Below are 21,170 nucleotides of genomic sequence, written 5' to 3'. Positions count from 1 at the left end.
ATTTATAATTTACTTACTTGGAAACAGCATTCCATAGGTAATTTCTGTCTATTATGCTGATAAGTTTCATGGGAACATCTGCACTTAAAATATGTGCCTCACTTAAGAATAAAGTGATTATTGCATTCACAGCTTAGTGAAAAGACAATGTGTCATTGAGATCAAAAATCAGCACTATCAACTCTCCAAAAGTGCTCAGTCTGTCTGTCTTGCACAGAGTCAGACTGAAGCACTGAATTTTGAATGGAAAACAAAATACAGCTTATAAGCAAGAACTAGAAGGAATTCCTAAAAGGAATTATGTTTGAGTACAGACTAAGACAGGAGGAACCAACTTGACCAAATGAGCAGAGGTTTTCCCATTTAAATTTAAACAAAATTGCTGGAAGGTTATAGAGAGTTATCTATTCATTACATGTTATTAGATTTATTGAAAAAGATACACAATAACTTCAATCTTTAAATTCCTTCTTTTGTGATTTTTAACAAGAATTATCCTGCTTTTAAGATGGCTGTTCTCTCTTTTGATATGAAATTCTAAATATGCATGGAACATGTTGAAATGACTGACAGAATGCTAATATCATCTTACTCATAAGAAATTATATTCTGATTAATATCTAATGTTTCAATATGTACAGAAGAATTTATCAAATTCATTCATTGATTATTCGGGCTCTGGAATTAACAGAAAAAGATTATCAAAAATTACACAACAGTTGCTGAAGTACAGAAAGTGCATATGTTTATGAAAGGAACAAAGATGAAAAGGAACCATTTAACTATGCAAGAGAAACTGGGGCCTAAAGTTTCTAAGCAAACAAAACTTTTTAAAAAGAGTGCATATGTGGTTGCTCTTTTATTTGGATTCATATGGAAAAATGAGCTATCATTCACTTATTTATCCCCTCCCCTCACTTTCTGCCATTTATATATAAACAACTGCATATCTGGGAACTTGGAGCTGTGTTGGGCATTTGTGGAGATTTTTAAGCATTGTTTTAGGCATTGATGACCCATCATAGACCACAAAAATTATGAAATATTAAAAAATAACATAAGCATTCAACAACATACTGGAAACATCAGGTTCATTTTTTAAGCTTATATCTCTGTCTAAATCCTGCACTTCGTTTCTAAAACCCACCATCATGCAAAAGCAAATGCAATATTTTTCAGTATCTGAAAGACATTTGTTTCTGACTTATCTGCCTGACATTGATAAATGTATGAAATACCATTCATCTGTAAACGTCTTTCATTATTAACCTTTGATGTATTACATATATATATATATATATATATCTAGGGTTTCCTCTTCTAATACTGGAAACTGATGACCTAAACCAGCAAACTTCACCTACCAGGCAGTGTAGGCTGAGCAGCAGAACACAGCATGCAATGATTGCAATGCCACAAAGTCATTATCAACACAGGTTGGTTAACATTTGAAGTATATAATTCTGATTATTTAGAACCTTCTCGACTGGAGGGAAAAATCCTTACTCTTATTCCCAGGGAACACAAAGATAATCACAACAGAAGGCAGACTTTTCCTATCTAGAAAATAACTTTCTTTCAGGTAAGTATATTCTTTGGCTTATAAGACATATTAACAAGGATCCAACAAATTTACTGTGAAGTTCTTTACTTCAGCACGTGGGTAGAGAAAATAACAAATCTAATGGCAATTATGAAGCAAGCTATTCCACAGAGGCCTCACAGTAATTTGACAAGCAGCAATATTCTTTTCTTTGACACATTTTTTTTTTGTCCTAAACCTTCTTAAATATTTTCTACCAGATGCTGGCTGCTTACTCTGCCCCTAAAGAACCAGACATCCAAGTAGCTTTCATAGTTTTGTTAATCTTCCATTTTTTAAAGCTCTGCTTTCCTGATGTCAAGTCTACCTCCCCTCCTGACTAGCAAAACTTCCTAATAGCAGCAAAACTGCTGGAAACCCTGCATGGAGCTCAGCCTCCTCTTGTAGCTGACAGCACAACAGCTTTCTACCCACTTGCTCTCTTTTCTTCAAGACAGACAAAAAGGAAGGAAACTTCATCGGGAGGTAGCAGTTTAGAAACCTGACATTTCACTGCTTGATGCTCACTTTCATCAGCAACAAGATCTTGACTTTAATACTGAAAAATAATGAAGAGCAGTGAAATAAAAACTGACACTGTGTCTGCTTAGACTCATGGTGCCTGTTCACTACCACAGAGAACAATAATTTCATTCCCTTTGAAAGCATTTTTCTATTGAATGAGAAGTCCCTTTAGCTTTACCTACACAATGCCTGTAGCAGTCGAGTCAGTCTTTGAAAAAGGAAAATTCAAACATGATCCAGGTGCATTAATTGGTACTCTAAGGATTAATATAGAATTACATATAGGGCTTGATTGAAAAAGACCTCTCAGATGGAGTCCAACCATTAATCCAACACTACCAAACCCACCACTAAACCATATCTCTAAGTGCCACATCTACATGTCATTTAAATACCTCCATGGACAGTGACTAAACCATCCTCCAGCACATCCTCTTCCATTGCCTGACAATTTTTTTGGTGAGGAATTTTTCCTGATATTCAATCTAAACCTCCCTTGGTGCAACTGGAGCCCATTTCCTCTTGTCCTGTCAGTAGTTACCTGAGAGAACAGGCCATTCCCCACATGGCTACAACCTCCTTTCAGACAGTTACAGGGAGCAATAAGGTCCCCCTTGAGCTTCTTTTTCTCCAGGATAAACACCCCCACCACTTCAGCCATTCCACACAAAACTTGTGCTCCAGATCCTTTACCAGCTTCATTGCCCCACACATTTTTCAGTATCTCAATCTACTTCTTGCACTGATATGACAGCACAGAGCACCCTGCATCATAAATAAAAAAACATATTGTGACACAGTGCAACAAACCACACCAGTCTGATATGCTCATATGAAAGGAATCACAGTGCTTCTTGGAAATATTTTTTTTCCCTTTTATAATTTTAAAGTGCTTTAACACTACTGAATAAAGTGTTCGAAGTTCTTCAAGGCTTATAAAAGATGAATTCTATCAGGTTTCAGCTTTATGTTATTTTTATTGCTCCTTCTCCATTCTCCCTTTTTCATTTAATTCTCCAATAAAGAACTAAAAGCTATGTGAAAATGAGAGGAGATATTTTTCCACTTGCTACAGGTGTTTATATATACTGCCACACTTATATTCAGATGTACAGATAAGCATGTTTTCTATCTCACAACAGTTACTGTTATTTCCCTCTATTTATTTCTCTCAATGCATCAGGGAAAGGACATATTTTTAGAAGAAAAACAAAGCAAAGGAGAGCAAAGCAAGAACACTATTCCAAAACAGAAAAATGGCTAAAATGTTTGTCTCGTAGTTGGAAGACCTCGGACAGATAGTCAGACATAGATAATTGGACTTGAGTCTCTGCCAGTCTAGCTTCATGCCAAGTCCACTCTGCTTGTTTTTCTAAGAAAAGGGGAGTTGTCAAAACTTTTCCATTTAACATGAAAATGTATCATAAAACTTTATCACTCAAAACTGACATGTCACAGAAAGCTTGTTTCGAAGAATATTTATCCACAAAATGAAAATGTTTAAATAAAGATTTCCACCACTCCTACATATGTTTTTAGAAGGTGTCAAAATAATTCCTCCTAAAACTATTACAAAGCCAAGTCAAAATAGAGTGTATTTGTGACATGGTATTAGAAAAAAGCACAGAAGAAAGTATTAAAGAGCCCCAGTGAAATGGTCAATCATGTTCACTAAAACTGCAAGAGAATTCCAAAGCACTTTGAGGAGGTGATTTAAAAATCAGTTGGCACTGGTTCAGGCAGAATGCTAAAAATGCAAGGCAAACTCCACCCCTGGAAGTTTTTGTTTTCCCAAAGCTTGAACAGGAGTGTTTGCAAGGCTCAGATATTGCACAAATTATGAAAGCCACCTGCAGAGCAGCATCAGGGGCAGCCCTGTTCTGGTGCTGCAGCTACAAAATTGCTATCCTAGGATGCAGAGCAAACTGTGAGCAAGCCAAAAAATTATAATGGTGATCACATTCATTACTTCACATGCTCTTGATTTAAGGGGATTTTTGGAGTACATTTTATGCAGATTCTCATTCCAGTTGTTCTTTGTAGGTTGGTGCTTTTCTGTGCAGGTTTCTCTCCAACCCTGGTACAAGAGCCAGCTTCTATCATCCAATAAATTTCCCACTTTTAAATGTGCTCTATGATATTTCCTGTTTTCAACACCTTTTCTGTTGATAACCTATTTGCTGCAAGTGCATCTCGTACACAAAATTTTCTGATTTTTTTTCAGAAACATTGAAGATTTGGTTTTTTGCCTCTGAATGAATACAGATATTGACTACAGTGTAGAAAACTTAATCCACATGGTGGTTTAGTCACGGGTAGGAAGTGAAACAAAAACCATTGGAAAATCTTTTTTACTAATATATTATTTTAATAGGAAGTAATCTCTGTCCTTATTTTCTAAATATAATTTTCTTTTTTAGCTACTGAGTTGCCAAGATGGAAGTTTGCTGCAGTCTCTGTTCATTGTGGCTTATCAAACCACAAAACATACCACAAGTAGCACAGAAGGAAAGTCCAAGACTCAGAACTTGCAGATAAAGTGCAAAAAGCAGTTAAGCAGTAGATATCAAGGGTAAGAGTGTTGTCTGAGTGCCCTGTAGTATTGGGGGAAAAAACAACCAGCCAGAAAAATCTCCCATATTTAACATCTCCACTGTCTCTATAAAACAAAATTCATCCCTAACTGCAAAACATGACAGACACCCAAAGAGAAGCAAAATCACTGAAATCACTGTGATTACCTGAGAGTGCAGGCAAACATTTCTGACTCAGATTTAGGTCAATATGCTGAGACTCTGCAAGGCGACATGGCAACAATCTGAAGGCCTCTACAGTCAAATTCTAGCAAGGAGCAATGATTTTTAAAGGCAGCAAATAAACACACAAAACTTTGTGATCGAATTATGAATCAGCATATGGTAGGCGAATATTTTTTTCCTTTCATTTCCATCACAGATAGCTATCAGAAACCTTTCAGCACACATTATCCCTTACTATAAGTAGTTCCTCTTCCTCCTCAGTACTTACCACTCATATGTAATTTTCAAGTTCATATTTTCTTACTCAGCCTAGTGGAAATTGCAACATGTCAGAACAGATAAGAGGAACAGATAGAGGACATAAAATTGTTAACTTAGTGTGCAGTGAAGTCCATTCCTCTTGTTTTCTACTTCTCCAAGCAAAGTGATAATAGAAAGAATATTTCAATTTTGATAGAGCACCACTGAAAGACCTTGCAGAGGCTTTGAAAACTGCTGCCAAACATTACTGCATCACCAGTCTAATTACAGCCACATATCTCAGCTGGAGGTGGGGGAATAAATTCCTACCCAGGTCTAATGTCAGTAGAATATTTTAATTACTCCTTGAGCAATGAACTTTTGGAAAAAAAAAATAGATCACAAAGGAAGCAAGGAAGCCCTTCCTTCTCTGCAACCATTTCTTAAAATGTCCTAAAATATCAATAAGCCATTTTGTCTCTCATTTCCTCATCTCTACCTTGGTCTTTTCAAATATAGGTGGCAGATATACCGATTTTGTGCCAATAAACATCTTCAGGTGAAATCCAGTCAGCTGAGGAATGAAACTTTTGGCAGCCATAGGATCTACAGAGATTGCACATTGCACATTTTTTTTTTTGTTGGCCAATAGAGATTTTGCTTTTTTATTTTCTTTCATTAAACTTCAGAATTCTAAATTTAAAAAGTATTACATTTCCAAGCCAAGCAGTATTGTGTTGTATTTCTAACATAAATCATCCTGAAATCAGACTTCAATTTATTGATTTGCCTCACTGTAACCTAATGTACACAGTTTCATCACCAAAATACCTCACACAAATGAAAACAATTAGAATGATGGGAGGTTTTCCAAACAGCACCTGAATATTAAGAAAAATATTCTGCATTAATGCTAATGACTTCTATTCTTAAAACCTTCCTAAAGCTGAATTACATCTAGACTTGCACACAAATTAATTCTCTAAGAGCCTAGAGAAAGGGCTTGTGGTCTAATCTGCAATACATCAGAGGGATCTATGTCTGATTGATAGGCACTGCCCAGTCGTCATATTTTCTTTTCCCCTTTGAAATAAAGCCAATTCAAAAGTGACATCTATGAATTACTGGGTTACCTGAAGGTTAAGCCACTTAAGAGAAGGGAAGAAAAAAAATCATTTACAAGCTGAAAATCTATTTTTGCAAATCTTACTTTCAGTCTAGGTTGAATGCTTCTAATGATATCACAGGAGCCCTGCAGAGAAAGCAAGACCATGAACAAGTATTTGATGCTCCAGTGTTCCATTGCCTGGATAAGAAGGATGCTGCCATTACTGCAAGCACATAAACTTTGATTACGCTTCTTAGAGTCATTTGCTAAAGTGCAAAATAAAGTGCAAGAGGCTGCATTAAGATGCTTCATTGAGTTTTAATCAAAAGGAGAAATGATATTTCTATTTACTATTTATCTTCAAAATGTGACTGATTTTTCCAGTGCTAATTGCTGAATTTTTGTAATGGTTAGTGTTAAGTGTGTCTAGATATTAATACAATTTAGTTTTAATGATGTGCCAGTTAATTACATAAATTTACTCACATACCCATGCAAACCCTGCAGTTCTGATACCATTTTTAGAAGGTAAACTCACTTCTGCTGACATATGCTTTAGCAAGTAAAATATTAACAGAGTTAATGTTGTATTGAAGTCCTATTTTCTCTCTCACAATAATACTGTTACATTTCTTATTGCATTAGCTAAGTCTTTCAACATGTTGGTACAGTACGCATAAAAAATACTGAATTGTGGAGTAGTCTAAAAAGGAAAAGGGCAACATATAGTACAAATGTACATTTGTAATGTGAAAATAACAAAAAAATCAAATTTTAATAAATAAATGCTTATCTGTTAAAAAAAAACCTGATTCAATAGTATCAGGCAAAGCATGGAAAATATATTAAAAAATGAAAGCTTGAATAGTGTTCCACTTTCAAAATACATGAAAAGTGAAAATGAAAAGGAAACAGAACCCCCCCCATCTTTTTACTAACAGCAAAACAGACTTAAATGGGAAGGTTTCTAACCAAATATTAGTCCTCTCAAATAACAAAAGATTGGCTATATTAGTTAACATTTAATCAAATTGCTTTAATATGGTACTCCTATTTCTAGGGCAATCATTCACATTTTGCCAAGGCAGCTTAACCACTGGAATTTAGAGGCTTTCCATGAAATGTAAATTCGAGCACCTTTTATCTGTGGAAAACCCCTGAATTTATAAAATTGCTCTCTTGCCCTGGTGGTGACAGTTGCACTGACTCCAGTTACAGAAGGGTGAAATGGAACACAGAAATGTGTCTCTAAATAACGAGGAAAAGCAACTGCAAGTTGTTGCACAAATGAATTCCACGAGTCAGTCACAAAACCACCACAACTGTGTTCTGCTAAAGCTCCCACGTGCACACACAGAATGCCACAGTGTCACTCATCCCATGGGGACACAGGGACAATGAGGGACACATTTACTCTTTGTATTATTTCTGTGGCATTAAACAACAAATCGTAACAAACAACAAAAACAACCCCATCAAAACGTAGAAAATTGACTCGAGAGGATAAGAACTCCCAATAAATTTGTGAGCAAGGTTCCTCTCTCTCCCTGGTGTAAATCAACACTGACTTTTATGGAGTTACACTAGTCCATGCCAGATGGGAGTCTGAATTTCATCAAAAAAGACTTAACCATAGGAGGGAACAACAAGGAAACTAAGTTCCTCTGTCAGTAATTAGACATTAAAATAATAATAGCAACTGTAATCAAGAAGAAGAGGCTCCAGCATAAGTTTTAGCCAAAGCCATGCTGAGCTACAATAAGATTATAGAACACAATGCCAGAGACAATTCATAAACTGGGAAAAAGAAAAGGCTAATGACAGTGCTACCCAAATCATACCTGGCAGGAGCACTGCTAAAACCACATCTGTTGTTGGGAATCCACTCTCCTTAAAGAGGAGAGCTACTTTAGGCTATTTCTTGTGGCTGTCATGAAATGAAATATCAAAGTAAAACCGCATTTACTGTTATATTCCAAATCCCAGAAACTGTCCTCAAAGTACTTCCTGGTTATAAGGATACAAAATTCCTTTGTATATTATGAATACATGAGAAACAGGCATGCTATACCGAAGGCTTCAAGGTGTGGATTTTTAATCTTCAGGATTATAATCACAACTGCTCACTTTCAGCAAACAAACTGAAATAGTACAGCTGAGGGAGTTTTAACGTCAGCTTCCATAACTTTATAAAAAGTTGCCACTTTATGTTTGTCCTCAAAATAAATCGGAACGTTTCTGTTTGTTCAGAAACATTGTGCCAGGATCTCAGAATAAAAAAAAAAAAATCTGTATCTAATTCCTAGGATTACAAAAGAAGGATGCAAGACTTCCTGCCTGACCAGTTCAGGTATATTCCACAGGTACATTCCAGATACAAGGCAATGCAATCACCAGAGCCACTAGAGAATTGCTAGCTATGCCTCCCCCACTGACAAGTTGCACTCAACAGAACTTGTTTTAATAATTTTCAAAAAGCAGTCAGCATCTGAAATTCACTGTATAAAACAAACTCAAAAGGGACTCCTGACATTTTATTTTGTCAATTATAGTTTATGGACTTTTAGAAGCTGCATGGAAAGGAAGGCCATATTACTGTGAGCTTCTTAACTAGTTTCAGAGACAAAACAACCCTCTGTTTTAAAGATAACCTTTCCAGCTCAAAGATTAAGATTTACTGCACAGCTAGGTTTCAAATTTTACATGCTCTGCTGACATTGACTACCTTTACCTGACTCAGTAGTACAATTCACACTCCAGGTATGTCTGCAACATTTTAATAAACCTCTACTCAGTTTCCCATATTCTGCTGTCAATGATTTCATTGCAGTGCTTCATCTATCAGCAATTTCCTCTCTTCTATGGGGTCATGACAGAAGGTCACTCAGCACCACCACAGTTCAGCCAAGTGTTCCTTTGTTTTCTTTTTAATTTTGTCACACTTTATAGCCATTTCAAATTAAGGCAAAGCTCCATTGCTGCAGCTTATTGTTACACTAAGGCAGTAGGAGTTAAATCTCTCAACAAAGTGTCTGTTAGGTTTGGTAGAACATATTTTGTGAGGTTATCAATTGAATCTAAGAATGACGTACAGACTGTGCATCCTACCCACAGAGTATAAAAAAAAAACCCAAAACAACCAACCAAAAAACCAAACAACAAAAAATATCCCAGACAAGCCCAAACACCATCCACCAGCATTTTTCAGTGAATTTCTAAAATGAAGCTGAGTTCCTACAGTCAGTGTAAAGGGGACATAAATTCAGTGTAAAGGGGACATAAAGGGGAACATAGTTAGTTTTCACTGTTTAGAAACAAGAGTGGAAACTCTCAAGGTAAAGCAGGGATTTCTGGACCATTTTGCTTGGTTCCATAGCAGCCTAGACAGAAGAGCCCAGTGCTGAGCTCTTGGGACACAAGCTGAGGAGCAGCAGCACACCAGGTCACACCTTTGGCACTCTCCATGTCCAGTCAAGCAAAGAGAACACAATGAAAGAGAATAAAAAAGAATTAAAGTAATTCCTACCTATGAAACTTCATATAACTCATCAAACAGTCCTGTCAGATCCAATTATAGCCTTCTCTAGAGATTAAGTGTGAGTTACCTACCTCCACGAGCAGTTATTATGCTGTAGTTGGGAGGGAGGAGGGCAACTAAGAAACATTCACACACTCTCTAAGTGTTTCCTGTAATTTGTAGGTCTGGGATGCAGAGCAAGGCAGGGTTTTCAGCCCACAGTAACTTCACACCCTGTGGAGAGTCTGGTTCTAGCATGGCTTAAAGAAAGAGGCCATGAAGGTATACAGTTGAGGGAAAAGTAAAAGGTAGTTGTAAAGCATTTCCTAGGCTTGATTCTATAAATTATTAGGCTGTCTCAAGCACCACTTTATAAACAATAAGATTCTCAGAGTTTTCCCATAACGCAAACATTCTGTCCTTGGGCTCTCTGAGAACACTGATCCTGTTTTCAATAGACAAACCACAGGTATTGTAAACAAAAGGAGGGGTTAGAGTTTTCTCTGTAACCTATCGTGAGCTCGAATTTTGCAATATGCATGAAGCTAATTAACACTGTTATATAAAGTGGCTGATTGATCAATAAATCGAAGTCAATGCTGATCAACGACAAGGTGGGTTGGCTTCCTTCGCTTTCAACAACACCCAACAAGACCCTACCTTCAATAAAGAATAACACATCCTTCAAGCCCTGGGACTCACAGAGAAAATATGCATCCCATCTGTCCTGTCCCTTTGATATAAAAATAATGTAAAAACTATCAGGAGATACAACCCACCCATCTGTAAAAGTCACAGGGCAAATGTTTTTTTTAGTTGCCTCTAATGAACTCGTGTGTTTTCTTAAAAGTAATTCATGTGGAGAGAAATTATGTGGTTCCTTTCCAGGTAGCAGTGATATGGCTACTTAGTTTCAGGTAGCAAAAAAATGGAAACTGCTGTCAAACAAGTCTCTAAAATTCCAATTCTCCTAAATCCTTCTTCAAGGATTATTGCTTTTCATAGTAACATCAGGTCTTGGAGTTCATGATTTTATTTTATCTTGTTTTAGCTTTTTTTTTCTTTGAACTTTTGATAGTTCACTGAGGAGCAAGCCATAGTTTGCTTGGCTTAAAAAAAATTTGCCTTTGTAAATGATGCACTAATGATCTTTCTCAGCTTCATGCTCAACTCATTGAGATCTATAAATCACTCTCAGATACTGTCTCATGAAAGACAATAACTCAAAATAGAAATCTCATTTAATTCCACTGCAATTAAATCAATTAATATATCATGCATCTTTTCAGACACCACAAGAAGTTTTTTCCCACCTTCCCCAATATTTTGTACTGCTCTCTGTCTTCTACCTGGTCCTAAAGACACAGCAGAGCATCTTGAATCCAGGTTCTTTTTTCAGGGAAATGGCAAAATCAATTTCTTTCAATAAGTCTCATGCCTTCCTGCACTGTTTCTTTATTTCCTCCCAGGGCTGTGTCTTTCTCCTGTTTGAAACCACTCTCCAACAAACTTTAGCCTTGCTCTCTGCCCCTCACCACTCTATGAAACACATTTTATTTTCCTTTTACAGCTAAGAGCAAATGTCCTTCCCATCAAATGCATTGATAGTTGAGTGATTTTGAACATATATAGTATATGAACATATACATATATTTTGTACAGTATAGACAGAAATACTAAAATATTGATCAACAGTAATCAGAAGAATACATAAGACAAAATACGAGTTTGCAAAACCAATACATGTCCTGATTAATTATCTTCACTCACTAAAGCTGCATTATGTAGCAAATATGATCCCTATTAAAAGCCATGGATGCAAACTGATAATTAAGTCCAAATTTGTCAGGATGCAGATTTGCTGATGAATATAGATTATTGTGGTTGCAAAAATAATAATAAAGGCATCACAAGTATATTCTTCCAAGAATATAGATGGTACTGTCATACTGAGTGCATCTATACTGCTTTTAAACTGCTGTGACATGGCCAAGCACTAAATTACAAGATTATTCTGTGAGAGGAAAGACATTTACTGCTTGTGCAAGAGCAGCCACTATTGTATTCTGCTAATCATCCTCATCTCTGAGACAGAGGATATATATATAAACATGTGTGTGTCTATATATATATATATATATATATATATACATACCACAGGCTAAATTTATCCAAGTTTGGAACATATTATACAACACATCAACTACTCTTTTTTTTTCCTGACAAGGAACTAATTTCTAGAAGAGTATTTTGTCTGAACTCTCTCAAAAATCCTTTTCAACGGCGAGTGAAAACACACTGGAATATTTAATGGTCAGATTCAAAAATTACAACTCTCTTGGTTAGTTAAAAGATTGGATACACAGTTTCTGACGTAGTCTTGTTCTATCATTAGACTATCCTTATTTTAAAATCAGGAAGAAAGATTAACCTCCTAACATTAAGGATATCCTTAACATTAAGGATAATGTGGTTCAGACTGATGGTCCTGTGAAATTTAAGGTTAAGATGATGACAAGAAGAATAGCAGATCCTGGGAAATTATGCACCATTCTATTATCTGGAACATATATGTCTTTGTTTGAAGTAACATTATAATGAAGAAAATAAGTTATATCTTTGTTTTAATCTTCTAATTATTTTTTGGGTAACATTCACAGAGATAACTGCTCAAATTTTATTTGACCATGACTCTTGAAGGACTTTAGTATCAAGTTTCATAGGAAAACTCAGAACATCACACGAGAAGAAATGGATGTCTAAATTTTCGTTCTTGGATACCATGCTCTGATCAAAACCTTTTTGCTGTAAGATCATGACATTTAAAACTATTCTCCTCTGAATGAACTTCTAGCTCGGTAGACTTCTTCCCAGCAGCAAAAAGGTAGGAATTTCCAACAAAAAGCCCCCCTGTGAATAACCAGATAACATTGTGCTGGCATTAATTTGAAACATTCACTGGCTCATGATTTTCCCAGCGTGAGGTGCTGGTTTTGTGTGAAATGATGCTATCTTTGGAAAAAAAAAAAAAAAAAAACCCAAACAACTAGATATCCATTAACAGTAGCAGCTATCCCCAGAAGTAACTCTTGCAAGCCGAAGGTACACTGAGACAAAGCCTCTTTTACTGGACAATTCATTTCTCCCAAAGGCTGGTTCCATATTCTAAACCTACTCTGGCTTTACAATGAGATAGGTTTGGGGCATGTGTCATGCCTAACCCTTATTTTCTGTCTGCAGCTGAAAGGGAAATTAGGCATGTGTTTCAAGTGGGAACTGTGCATGCTCTGGCACAGACAGAGTTTGGGTTGTTTCACCACCATCAAATGTCTATACTACACTAAGTGGTCTAACTTATGTCCAAAATCAGGATTCCGTATTATATACATATGCACATTCAAGTAAAATTTTTTGGAATTGCTCTTAATTACACCTACAATTCTAACATCCATGAATTTGTCACAAGCCAGCTAGTTTTAAACTCACCAATATTATTCTTTTCAGCACATTAAATACACAGCAGTGACAAGAAGTCCTGATATTAAAAATAAATAATTTCAAGAGGTAAAAACAAAAAAATGTCTACTTTAGTTGAATTCTTCATTATATATCCCTCAGCATGGTCTCTGCATTTGTAGTTTGGTAGGAATTTGGCAGTTCTTGACTCTCAGCATAGAAGGGAGAGATCCTACTCTGCACCTGCTTGTGGGAGGAAGTCATATACACAAATCACTTTGCTTGGGGCAAAAAGGAAGGGGGAAGAAGAGGAATGAAATGATTTAGCCATTGTGACGCTCCCAAGATTTGAGACTTAATTATTTCAAATCAAATCCTAACTCAAGTTTCTCTCAGAAATTCACTTTAAGTAATTTTTAATAGCGACACTGCAAGATGATTTCAGCAGAACTTAGTCCTAAGTAAATAACCACAATTTTTCTTAACTTTGAATTGGAATAAAAATTCCAATGGCTAGGTGCTAGTTTCTATTTCATTATTTTGAAATTATAATAGGCTTCATTTCTATGCTGAAGTAGAATGTCAAATGTCTTACATAAGCACATCATGTGTAAAAGTAGGCAGGATAACAGCAAGGCCATATGGACTAAAAATGAGTATCTCACAAGGCACTAAGCATTAGACATAGGTAGGAAAATACACTGGTTAAAGTGGGAGCCAAGCTTTTAAGCAGATATTGAACATCTACCTCTACTTTTTTACACCACAGAGAACTGAGTTCATTGTATATCTGCAGTAACTTGAGTGTATTTAGACTTGGAAGTTTAACCAGCTGTTTCAATTTCAGTGGTGTTTCACAATATTGCTTCTATTTAGTCAAGCTGATGCTCAGCATTTCTGAAAATAAAATCAATATTTTGATGCCTCAGTGTAGACTGGAGCAGCTTTTGAGTGACAAATTTCATTTCATATTACCACTTCATCCCACATCTCTATGTGGATTCCCTACAGAGAACGCTTTGGAAGCATTGCAGCATTAATGCCCAAGTTTCACTGAGTCAATGTAGGATTTCATCCACAGTTAATTTCTATATGTGTTGGCAGCCCACTCTCATAAGCTACATAGCAGATCTCTAGAATTCACAGAGTTACTAGGTTGGAAGAGATCCTAAAGTTCATCGAGTCCAACCCAGCCCCAACATCTCAACTAAACCATGGCACTGATGCCACATCCAGTCTTTTCTTAAACACATTCAGGGTTGGTGACTGCACCACCTCCCTGGGCATCCATTCCAGAACTTTATCACTCTTACTGTGAAAAACTGTTTCCTAAAAAAACTTTTTAGATTTTAGTTTCAAAAGAACTTTTATCCAACCTAAATTTCCCTTGAGGCAGCTTGAGACCGTGTCCTCTGATTCTGTCAGTGCTGCCTGAGAAAGAGACCAATCCCACCTGGCGCCATCCTCCTTTCAGGGAGTTGTAGAGAGTGATAAGGTCACCCCTGAGTTTCCTTTTCCCCAGGCTAAACATCCCCAGCTCCCTCAGTGGTTCCTCACAGGGTTTGTGTTCCAAGCCCCTCTCCAGCCTCATTGCCTCCTCTGGTTGCACTCGAGCGTCTCAACCTCCTTCCCAAACTGAGAGACCCATAAACTCCATGTTCTAGTCTAAGAAGCAGTAATGTGGTACTCCATCATCTTTTAATTTTGCATTTTCATGACGCTGATACCATTTCTTATTTGTGACACACCCATTGTATAATATTTATAGTCTGTACCACAGTACTTTTGTACTCTTGTGTTTTAGTCACTCATGTCAAAAGCAGCAGATACAGAACAATACAACATGAGAAAGTAATTTACCTAAGATCATTAGGAATTTGGAAAAGGTCACAAAAAGTGAATACAAATGCTGTGTCAGGCCTTGGGAAGAAAGCAGGTAGTGTTTATCTTACCTTCATGTGGCAAGCAAACTTAGCTCATAGAACTTCAACTTGGCTTTTTGAAACATCATAATTTTTTTTAATTACAGCAGTGAGACGGAGGAGTTAAGTAGCTCCTCGTTTCTTTTTTTAATAATTCCTTCAGACTGAGAGGAAAAGCCTTCCTAAGCCTGCAGCACAACACTGCTTGCAGCAAGGCTGTACCTGAATTAGCAAACCAGCCCTAACTCCCATTGATGGGACTTGGCATGGGGAGAATAGAAGACTGTTCCTAGTATTCCTAGTTTCTTAGAGAAAAGGATAATAGTGAGAAATTAAAGGCATGAAAGCAAAATATTTTAATTTATCAGTACAACTCAGGATTAAAAAAAATTTTCTTATTTGACACATATATTATTATAATATATTTATAATACAAGTGTCAAAAATTTGCATTTGTATTATAAAATATTACAGAAAATATAAAATGGTCATTTGAAAATATATTAATAGTTAGGTATTACTGTCCTTGAATGATGGTGCACTGCATCCTTAGATTTTAATTTCCTTTTTTTTAACCTTGTGCTTCATTAGGCATCTGTAATAATTACCAATAACCATGTCCAGATCCTCTAACCAGAAGATAAACATGATTCAAGCAGACTCCAGTGTTCATGAATAGTTTTATGTCTTATAACCTGAGGTTAAAACAAAAATTTGCCTGTCACATTTCTCCGGGTACACTTTTACCAAATACAAAATGGTCCAGTCAGAGGCTATGCCATTGCAATTGCAAAAAAATTTTCAATGCTTAGAGGTTTCAACATTTTTGTTAGTTAAGTGGATGCTTCTGGCACACCAAATTAAAAGAGAAGAACAGGGAAGAATTTCCTTATTTAAGTTACAGCCATTACAAGGAAAGCTATCAACTCCTAGAGGCATTTGTCACTTTGGAAACACATTTGTGTTTCTAAAATGAGTTTTTCGGTACTTATCGCAAAATATTTGTAGTATAGATATTTCAATTCTAATTCAGTATTTAAATACTTAAATAAGCGAATGAATTACAAGCCAGCTTTCTGCCAACTGCAGAAACTGTTTATTTTTTCTCTAAAATAGTACTATCAGTTTTTTCAAACTCTTTTCATAAAAGAGAATGCTTCAGTGAGTCAAATAATTTTCAATATTTAGAGAGATGAGCACTATAACTCCAATAAACCTTCACCACTCATTTACAAACATGTGTTATACCATTTTCCTCAATATTTGCTTCCATTCTGCCTTTATGCATTCTAATATTGTTTGGGGTTTTTTTTCCTGAAGCTGCTTTCAGCGAAGGATTTTTTTTCCTTAGGTTTCTACAACAACAGCAAGCTAACTGAACCGAGTCAGTGTGCAAATCTAGAAGCTGTTCTCTCTAGTTTTCCTGCCTCATGTACATCACTTTACATTCAGACCCTGATTTCCTTTGTGTTATTCTCTCTAGTTTCAGAAACAGTCCTTTTAAATTGCAGTTATCTCCCCTGGGCTTAGTTCACCTTGATGCCTCCACTGGCTAATCCTTCACATCTTGTGATCTGTCTTCTTGAACACTCGTACACTCTGTTTTTCCTGTTGTTTACATCTGAAGTCAATTACTAGGGCACAAGGGTGTGTGTAAAAATACATATGTGTATATATATATATATATATATATATATATATGTATGTATTTGTATGAAATGTCTTCTGTTTGGTTGGCTTGCTTTAGAGCATTTCTCAAATTTCTCATGATCATTTAAAGTTCTAGGTCTTCAGGCATTTCATGACTGAGTTCAGTCAGAGTAACTTTAGGCCTAGCATCAGCCTCTCCTGATCTTCATTTTTTGCCTTTTTTCTGACAATTTCTGATAATTGTTTACCTTTACTAGCAAAATAGCATTTTATCCATCAATTCTAATGTATCTACCTATTTTAATATCTGTATTTATAGACAGCCTTCATTTCTATTCATTAGTTAGTTTGAAAATATGTTCGATTTTTCTTGTATTTCTCACAACTCCTACTGTTGTTTATTTTATTTCCTGTCTGCTGGCTACAGTGAGTTAGATTCTTGAGGGCTCTTTTCTCAGTTCAATTCCTTGAAATTTGCTATTTAGCCATGTAAGTTTTTCTTATTCTCATTTTGTTCAGTAGTACAACACCTCCTGAGACACTATTACTGTTTCCTTAAGTAGAAGAAATGCCAGTAGAAAAAAGGAGTTTACTTTTCCTCAGGGCTTTTCTATGAGTTCCCTCATTTCCTTAAATCTGTCTTTCTCAAGTTTATCATCACTCCAGTGTTTTTGTGTACATAACTTTCACATGATATGGATTGCAATAACATTGTGATTATCATTGTTTTGCAGTGCTGCCAGCACTGCAGTTTAAATGAGCGTCTCTGTTCTACTTTCATGAGGTATTCACACCACCCAGCTCTAGACAGTCAACTCAGCTCAGTTCAGACACTATTTCCCCAGCTTCCCTACAGTGTCAATAAAGACAAAAAAGCACACCTGCAGGAGGTGATTCAGTGAAAAACGGCAATTGTCAGAAGCTGAAGCGTACATCCCATGTGAGGTGAAATATTCTGGCTCCAGTTTAACTCACCTGGCTTGCTGCTTTGGTGTACACAGCCCTCGAGAGTGATGATCTGCTTCCTCTCAGTGTGTTCACATTCCATGGAGCTAGCAGGGAAACAGGCACTCCTCATGCAGCTAGAAGGGAAGAAAAATGTTATCTGTTCTAATTAGATGCCATTAAATAATAATGTTCTAATTTTAATTAGGCTGTCTCTTTTTTATAAAAAAAGTAATTTGTCTGAGTAACATCTTTTTATTTTCATGTAGTCTTCATAATGATGAGATAAAACCTTGTGTTGTCTGGGAGTCAAATTACTCAAGTGCTTCTGAAAAGGAACAAAGTTTCGTTGAACGGGGTATTTTTTATCCACAATTATCAGAAAAGCTACAATACATGACAAGAGATTTGAAACTAACGCGTCAAGTAAATTTTTTAAATATTAAAAAATATATATACACAGTTAAAGTCTTCTTGTCTGTTTGTTTTAGAGACTCTCCAAGGCTTAAATATTAAGGGGAATTAGCATTTGTGTCAACTGCAGTTGTGTGAGCTGTATGTCCCACAATAAACCAGCTCTGCAGCTAATGTTCCTATCACTGAGCAACCATAGCTATCCATTACTACCCAAAGACAGATGTGTAAGTTTTGGCTCATAAAAACTGGATGAAGGAAACTAATGGGACACTAATCTCTTGGTATCTCATGGGACAAAGAGAAAGTGAATAAGATTTTTAAAGACTACAAAATTTGTTTCCTCTGCAAACGCCTTGCAAAATGTTATAAATAAATCATTGGTTTCATCATGGTTTGACTTTTGGGAGCATCACAATGACAGAATGAAAAGAACCTTGTCTTGGTACCCTGGGACTGCAAAAGCATTGATTGGTCTGTGACCAAACTCCCTTCTGCAGGCAGCAGCTTCTGGGAACAGGTATTTCATCAGCCACTCATTGGTGACAATTATGTGATATTTACAATTTCAAAACAATGCAGATAGAGCTCTCTCGCTATAAAACTTTAACGAGCAGCATGTTTTGTTGGAAGTGTCATAAAACTTTCATCAAAGTTCAAAATATTCCCAAGAAAACAGCTCTGTCTTTGACAAGAAGATCAGAAATTTTCAGTTTAGATCAAACACTGGGAAGAGGAAGAGAAATGTCGTCTGTTATAATTATTAGGATACGATAATTATACTTTTACAAGCTCAGAAAATTTTTAAAAAGCAACTCAGTAAACATTGTAAAATCTAGTATTAAGATTAGCTTTTATAGTTTTCCTTACAAGGAAGATGAACAAAGTCATAGTAGCTAAAACCAAACAACAGTGGTAGGAAAGAGAATTTTGATTAAATATGGGGTTTTTTACCATTATTCAGAGAGGCTACTCTGAAAAGCTGGCCACTAGAGAAAATGAAATAAAATAAAATACAAAAAATAAAATAAATTAAAATAAAATAAATTATTTCTTTCCTTCCTTCTGGAACAGTTCCTTTTTTCCCTAGGTAAAATTCCTTTACTCCTTTCCCATACCTGATGGTGTAGGTAACAAAAGCAGGAGGTACTGAGTTCACTGGACTTTACAGCATGACTGTTAAATTGCAGCTTCCCTTTCCAGTGGTTCCATGAATAATCCAATAACCAACCTTATGACCTTTGAGGCATTAAGAATTAAAACAAATCAAGGCAGAAAAAAGAACTAAGTATTACAGTGCGACAAAAGTTAGGGCATAGTTAAAGAAAGGGTGAAAAACTCCCCCAGTAATAGGAGAGAGTGTGGGTGAAAAAAAGAAACATTCTACAGAATCACATACATATTCTGGGAACACAAAAGGAAATTATTTCCTTTCAGTACAACACACAGGCTAGCAATGATTCCATGAACCACCTCTGTGTGAAAATCACTACAACAGGGCTTGTCCTTTGCTTCTGCTCTACTTTTCTGTGGCATGTTCCAGCACAGGCCATGAGGAGATTGTTTGCTACACCTGTTTTCCACACTTTGTGCTGCCTCCCTAGAACAGATCATGGTGCTCTGCCAGTTCATGAAGCCTATGGCTATCCTCTCTCAAAACCTATTGAGGTCTTCACCTCTTCTGCAGCAGCTCTTGGTTCCTGAATTTTTATACAGTTGGCACTAGCCTTCCAAAGGGCTGAAATGGAAATGATGGTGACAGCCTCCCTCATTTCTCTAAAATACACCTCCTGCTTCTTCTTTTCTTGGAGAGAGTAGCCTATACACCATGGTTCATGCCAGCATCTTGAACAGCAGGTAGAAAGGTTCAAACTTGGTAACCCAGGCCTGGATCCTCAGGCCTTTACTTGAATATACCCCTCAAACTAAGCCAAGCAATGGTGAGAACACCTCCCTTCCACGTTAAAACCTTCTCTTTCCTTGGAGAGAGCAGCCTATACACCATGGCTAGGTCAGCCTCTTGAACAGCAGTAGAAAGGTTCAAAATTGGCAGTCCAGGCCTAGATCCTCGGGCCTTTACTTGAATATATCCCTCAAACTAAGCCAAGCAATGGTGAGAACACCTCCCTTCCATGTTAAAACCTGCTCCCAGGTTTCAAACACACAGTAGCAACTCCAAGTTTCAGGAGTTTACTTGAATATATCCCTCAGGCCTTTACTTGAATATATCCCTCAAACTAAGCCAAGCAATGGTGACAACACCTCCCTTCCATGTTAAAACCTGCTCCCAGCAGGTTTTAACACACAGCAGCAACTCCAAGTTTCCCTCCAGTCACCTACTTTAGGTCCTAAAATACAGTTATGAATCATACTTTTTGTGCAAATCCCTAGTTCTTTAGGCTACTAGAGACACGAAGGGACTATTACTCTTTTAACAACAAGGTGGTATGCAGTACGGCTCAGAGCTGAAAATGTGACCCTGAAAGCCCCCAGATGCCATTAAAATTCTGGGTTTAGGTACTCATATCCAAACCAGGCTGCTTCTTAGCATGCCTGAAAGTCAAGTAATTTTGCCTTCAGAAGTGAAACTACCAATTAGGTTAGATAATTCCAGAAGTAGCTTTAGCAAGTAGCCAAACTTCTGGTCCTTGGCAATTTACAAGTAAAAACTGAGACCTGGCTTCCTAAATGTGAAAATGAGGTGGAAATGGGAGAGGTTTCAATTCTTGCTATGCCTCTGTATGCATCATGTATTGACCAGTGTTCATAGGGGTCTCAGATTGAAGGAAGAGATGAGGATCTGACTCCATGTTTCAGAAGGCTTGATTTATTATTTTATGATATATATTACATTACAACTATACTAAAAGAATAGAAGAAAGGATTTCATCAGAAGGCTAGCTAAGACTAGAATAGCAAAGAATGATAACAAAGGTTTGTGGCTCGGCTCTCTGTCCGAGCCAGCTGGGCTGTGATTGGCCATTAATTACAAACATCCAACATGGGCCAATCACAGATGCACCTGTTGCATTCCACAGCAGCAGATAATCAA

General features: G+C 36.7%; 1 long non-coding RNA gene across 2 annotated transcripts in view; it reads right to left on the bottom strand.

The window, feature by feature from the left end:
• Positions 1-21,170, bottom strand: part of LOC134419040 (uncharacterized) — a 151,371-nt gene that overhangs the window by 18,382 nt on the left and 111,819 nt on the right. For both annotated transcript variants that reach the window (XR_010027947.1, XR_010027946.1), the window contains one exon: positions 17,735-17,841. This is a non-coding gene — a long non-coding RNA (uncharacterized LOC134419040). The remainder of the gene's footprint in view (positions 1-17,734; positions 17,842-21,170) is intronic.

This window comes from Melospiza melodia, chromosome 5 (assembly GCF_035770615.1).
Source record: "Melospiza melodia melodia isolate bMelMel2 chromosome 5, bMelMel2.pri, whole genome shotgun sequence".
NCBI classification, from domain to species: Eukaryota; Metazoa; Chordata; class Aves; order Passeriformes; family Passerellidae; genus Melospiza; species Melospiza melodia.
Note: the sequence above shows the minus strand (reverse complement) of the source record. Positions and strands in the feature narration are given on the sequence as shown.